Source organism: Mus pahari, chromosome 6, assembly GCF_900095145.1.
Source record: "Mus pahari chromosome 6, PAHARI_EIJ_v1.1, whole genome shotgun sequence".
NCBI classification, from domain to species: domain Eukaryota; kingdom Metazoa; phylum Chordata; class Mammalia; order Rodentia; family Muridae; genus Mus; species Mus pahari.
In genome coordinates, this window is record NC_034595.1 from 105,572,404 (window position 1) to 105,578,266 (window position 5,863).

Genomic DNA, 5,863 nt, shown 5'->3' on the forward strand with positions numbered 1-5,863 from the left:
TCTCTCTCTCTCTCTCTCTCTCTCTCTCATACCGTAAAGCACCCATGAGCAATTCCTAGTTCAACATCAGCTCATGCAGAGGTGGTCCCTCTGGAGTTTGTAATACTTGTGTGTCTAGACCCACAGGACAGTCAGGGCAACGATGTTCAGAAACTGCTATACAAGGGCTGAGGCTACAGAGGAGACTGGGAAGGTGTCTGGGAAGAGCCACCTACTATGGCCGCAGACACACAGAGGCACATGCTAGCACTGAGACCTGACACTTAGCTTGGGGGATGAGCCTGGACACAGTTTCCCTTTTCCCTGATGTTGGAGGGAGCCTTGGAAAGGTGGGTTCATAAGCTGTCTCCCAACCTTCCCCCACCCCCATCGTGTGCAGACACAGGTAAACCAGATTCTTCTTCCTTTCAGGAAATTCTTCCAGAGTATCACTACCTGGTGTCACATCCTTTCTAGATCCTGGGATCTTAATGCTGACCCATCAGAAGGCATTAGTAAGAAAAGCTATCACAAGGCTATGTCATTCAGACACATGGTGTAGACATAATGTAGAAGTGGGCCAAGGACTCACATGAAGACATGTAATAGACGTGTGTCATGTGTAGCAAACATGTTATGAATTGGCAGTGTGGACATATTCTAAAGATGTGGCTTTCTGAGTCCCCCTGAACCTTACAGGGGTGTTGGTGAAACTTTGGTGTCAAGAACCCCCATCAGAGACTGAGGCTCAGATGGAGCAGAGAGATCTTCACTCTTTGGTAAGCCATGTTTTAACATCAGCTCTATTGCTGCTCATAACCCTCCCAGCCTCCAAGGAGGCTCATAACCCTCCTATGCTCACCAAGACCATGAGACGGGCCAGGCACATGCAGGCCCTCATAGTCACCCACAGTAGGCCTAAGGCCAGGTCAGGCATGAACACAGGCATCAACATCCTCTGCAATGCTGAGCAGGAGGCTCCCACAGAGGCCGTATGTTCCTCAGACTACGGGCTCTACCAGGGCTTGAGAACACATTGGTGAAGGTGTCCTGCATGCTTGTGGGTGCCATATTGGCCCAGGGAGATGAGCCTACTTGGCAATAGTATGTCCTGCCTACAAAAGGCCTGTTCTGTCCTGTGACCAACAAGGCAGCCTGGACCTCGTAAAGACCCCAGTGGCCATGACTATTGAACTGATCGTGTCTTCTACATAGGCCCAACTCTGTATAATCTGCCCGTTTGCTTTTGTGGCTGGATCCCTAAGACTTAAAGCCCCACGTTCTGAGGACCAGAGTCCTATCTGGCTGCTGTGGGCTTGGTGGCAGGATGCTGTGACTTGGGGCTCCATTCTGCTTACTTTCCAAAAGGCCCGTGTGTGTTGATCTCCCAGGTGCTGCCAGGGCTCTCCAGCTAAGCCAGATGAGGGGTAAAGCTCTCTAGACATTACACGGTCAGTGGTGAGAGAGGATGAAGCAGTGCTCATGGCAGGGGCTCTGAGGCAATGTCTCAGTGGCCACAGGCTGAGGTTTTGGGATTCCAGGGCGGGACTACTTCCTTTCATACAGGTGTCCCAGGGTGCAGTGGCTCCTTGGCACCCTGCTGAGATAACAGCATAGGATAGCAGTGTCCCAGAGGCCAGCAGAGTGCAGGCAGGCAGCCCAGCCTTGTCCCCTCCCCAGATATAGCTTTCCTCTAAAGGCTCAAAGTTAGGGTCACAGACCTTAGTTCTCTTATCCTCAGTACCACTGTGTGTGTGTGTGTGTGTGTGTGTGTGTGTGTGTGTGTGTGTATGTGTGTGTGTTGCCCAGTGTGTAGTGTGAGTGTGTAGTGTGTTTCTATGTGTGTTGGTGTGTGGTATGTGTAGGTCTGTGTGTTGCACAGTGTGTAGTGTGTATGTGTGCATGTGTGTGTTGTGTGTGTATCTGTGTGTGTCCATGTGTGTGTTACACAGTGTGTGGTGTGTAGTGTGTTTGTGTGTGGTATATACTATGTGTAGAGCATATAGTGTGTCAGAGTGTATAATGTGTGTGTTGTGTAGTGTCTGTGTGCTCATACATGTGTAGGACAGGGCAGCCTCAGGGTGCCTTCAGGGTATTGTTCCTCAGGGTTACCACCTTGTCATATGTTTACATTATGATTCATAACATTCACAAAATTGGTTATGAAATAGCAATGAAATAATTTTATAGTTGGGGGGTCACCACAACATGAGGAACTGTATTAAGGGGTCACAGCATTGAGAAGGTTGAAAAAACCCAGCTCTAGGTCATTCTTTATCCCCATCCCAAATCCCCTTGCTTTTAAGAGAGCAAATCTGTATCCAGGAGTAGAGCTGAGAACAGAAATGGCCAGGCAGAGGCCTTGAGACAGCCACGGGCAGATTCCCAGACCCTTAAGTATCTTAATTCTTGATGCTGAGCCCAGGAGAGGCACCACCCTGGGTATGATGCCACCCCCTCCCTGTCCCAGGACAGCTGTGTCTGTCGGGGTTCCACACACCCAGCTGAGTGGTCCTAGGAACATCACTTGTCCACATGGAACAGTGAATAGCTTCTTGGCCAGGAGTACACCTTGGTTGGGCACCAAAAGGGATTCCTGGATGCTGGGATGAGACCAAGTGCTGATCTTTCCTAGTTTATGTTAGAGCCCAAAGAGTATAAGGTTCAGCTCATAGCATAGCACAGGATCAGTAAATTCTCTGTTCTGACACCAGCATCTAACTGGGTGAGAGACAAAGGATCAGGGAGTGCTCTGAAGACCCTGCGTGGAGGGGCCAAGGGCATCCCTGGAGTAACACCACATGGCTACTGAATATAAAAAGCATTTGGGTTTATGAGCCATAGCCTGTGAGTGTGATGTTGGGCTGGTTTGGAGCAGCCCCGGGGCAGAAATTCCACTTCTCAGGTGCTAGGAACCTCCTCTGCTGACTTTAGAATCCTCGATGTAGGTCATGGCACTCTGTCTTGGAAACTCTCTGACCCTGAAGCTGAGCCTGAATCCCAGGGTCTGTGTGTCTTGGAAGGACTATATGCACCTTAGCATGGCTTGGACCCTTCAGCCTTCCTGTGGATACGAGGATGTGTTATCGGTAAGACAGAAATGTCTGGTAGCTGGCCAGCAGTGCAGTTTCAGGCGCAGCCACAACAAGGGTGTGTTTGCCATTAACACGGGGAAGCTGCCTGAGTCTGCCGCCCCTACCCTAAGCCAGCCAAGCCTCATAAATCGCTTGAACAAGTTTATGGACAAACTGGCTGTAGCGCCATTCCCCTCCCCAGTGCTCGCTCCTGAGAGCCACTGTTCCACCCAGCAAACATGCCCTTGTTTCTGCTCCACTGTGTGTAGCAATGGCCATCTTCCCCTGCTCCCATATGACCTTACCCCCCATTTTAAGGTCACTGTGGAAGTGGGGAGGAGGTCAGGCCCTGGGATGCCTGGGAAGGTACTGGGCATTCTTATGTAGGAGTGGATTACCCTGGACCTTCTAAGCATCCCAGGTTTCTCACAAGCCTGTCCTGACGTGCCTGGGTCCCCCAAGCCCTGCGAGAGGCCTACTGTCTAAGTTATCATCATCCGAGGTTCATTCTATCACTAGTGCCCAGAGCCTCAGCTAATTAGTGACCAGCAGACTGGGCTCATTAGTGCCGACCTAACATCTGGTGGCCAGATCCTCTTCTGGGGACCAGTCCACATGTCAGCAGCCTAGGGGAACAGGGTGGCCTTTCAAGTGACAGGATACACACTGTGACTGTAAGATCAGTGCTATCTGAAGTGGTCAGTCTGATGCCGTACATAGCTCCATGATGGGAAGGCTACTTTCCCAATTCATGCTCTGGGTACTCACAAATGGGCAGAAACTCAGAGCATATTCCCCTCCCGAGTCTCAGAGGTATACTGAAATCATCTATGGACTTATAAATTTATATAACTATCTGCCCATCTTCCTGTCTACCCACCAACCCTTCCACTTACCCATTCATCTATTCACCTACCCCCTCACTCATCATCCATCCATCCATCCATCCATCCATCCATCCACATACCTTTCCTTTCATACTTCAATTTACCTACACATATGCCCATTTATCTGCTCATCCATCCCCCCATCCATCCACCCACCCATCTACCCATCCACCCACCCATCCATCCATCCAACCATCCATCCATTCACCCATCCACCCATCCATACATCTGTCTACCCATCCACCCATCCACCCATCCATACATCTGTCTACCCATCTGTCCATCCACCCATCTATCCATCCATCTACCCATCTATCTACCTACCCATCCATCCATCTGTTTATGCATCTGTCTACTCATCTGTCCACCCATCCATCCACCCACCCACCCATCCATCCACCCATCTGTCCCCCTACCCATCCATCCATTTGTCCACACATCTGTCTACCCATCTGTCCATCCATCCACCCATCTATCCACCCACTCATTCATCCATCTATGTACTCATATATGGAACTCAATCCTGTGTATAAAGCTTGACCCCTGTAGCACCTACCCTTCCAGCCTTCTCTAAAGTCCTTAAGGCTACCCATCCCCCCACTGTGATGTCCTGTGGCAACCATTAAGCCTGCCACTCTACTCACCTCTCTGCACCACCAACATTTCTGTTGGGGGCAATCAGGAATTCTAGGGTCCCTATCACGTGGTCAGGCAAGACAGAACCTGAAGATACTCCAACCTCCTACAGGTACAGCCTGGGCTCTGGGATACTTACAGCAGCCCTGAGGGATACACAGCACAGCCAGCTGACTACTCTCCAACCCTTCTGAACCACCAGTACTTGAACTCCTTCACCATGCTTGGTCTCTGGGAAAAATTTCCCCACCTTTTAAATTTTGGAGAGCATTGTGTATCATTTATCGGAACTTTAAAAGAAGTATAGCATCCAGAGTTTGGGGCTCTACCTCTCTCGACAGAGGTGAACACTGTCAGGCATGGGTTATTAGGTTCAGGGAGGACCTTTCCCGTGGACGTGTGTGGCTGGAAACCTACACTGACGTTTGGGTGTTTCAAATGCTATTAAAATGGAACCAGGCTGTAGCATGCTTGAGAGTTACGACTGCCCATTTCCAGAGTTGCTGGAAATGCAACTCTCCAGGATTTCTCCTTGTGAGGTGTCCTGCTCCTAGAAGTATCACCAGGCACCAGTTATGTCCTGCTTTCAGACACTGAGTGGGCATCCCGATTTGGAAACCTCAGGAGTGAGGAGGTCTCTGGTTAATAGAAGCTGGAGCTGAGGTCTGACAGCAAGGCTCAAGGGGGAGGGTAAGGTGAGTTCAGCTTCCGTGGACTCTGTCCATTGCTGTTTTGAACTGCACAGAAGCTTCACCAAGTGGAATCTGACTTGAGGGTAGGGAGAGAGAGAGAGAGAGAGAGAGAGAGAGAGAGAGAGAGAGAGAGAGAGAGNAGAGAGAGAGAGAGAGAGAAAGAGGAGAGAGAGAGAGAGAGAATGGAGAGAAAGGGAGATGGAGAGAGAAATGGAAACCAGTGTTCTCATTGTCATTTGTGAAAGCCAGTTTAGTCCATACTATGAGGTCAGGGCTACAGAATAGAAATGAGACCACTGCGCCCCCATCTTGGCAATTCCAGAACCCCTCATACACCACCCTGCTCCCCCCTCCCCCCAGTCATCAGCCCACACCATTGCCCAGGTGCCTGCTTTTTGGGCTTCACTTCCCAGGAGGCAAGTGCATATGGCTTTGCAAAGTACTCCCCCCCCACCCCACCCCCCCGTGAGTACAGCCAGCAGGGACACACCTAGACAGCCACCTGAGAATGTCCCCAGCGGTCTTCCATGGCCTCACTATTTAAATGACTACTGCTGCCCAGTTCTCTTTTTCAAATTTTCTTGACCTGACCCAA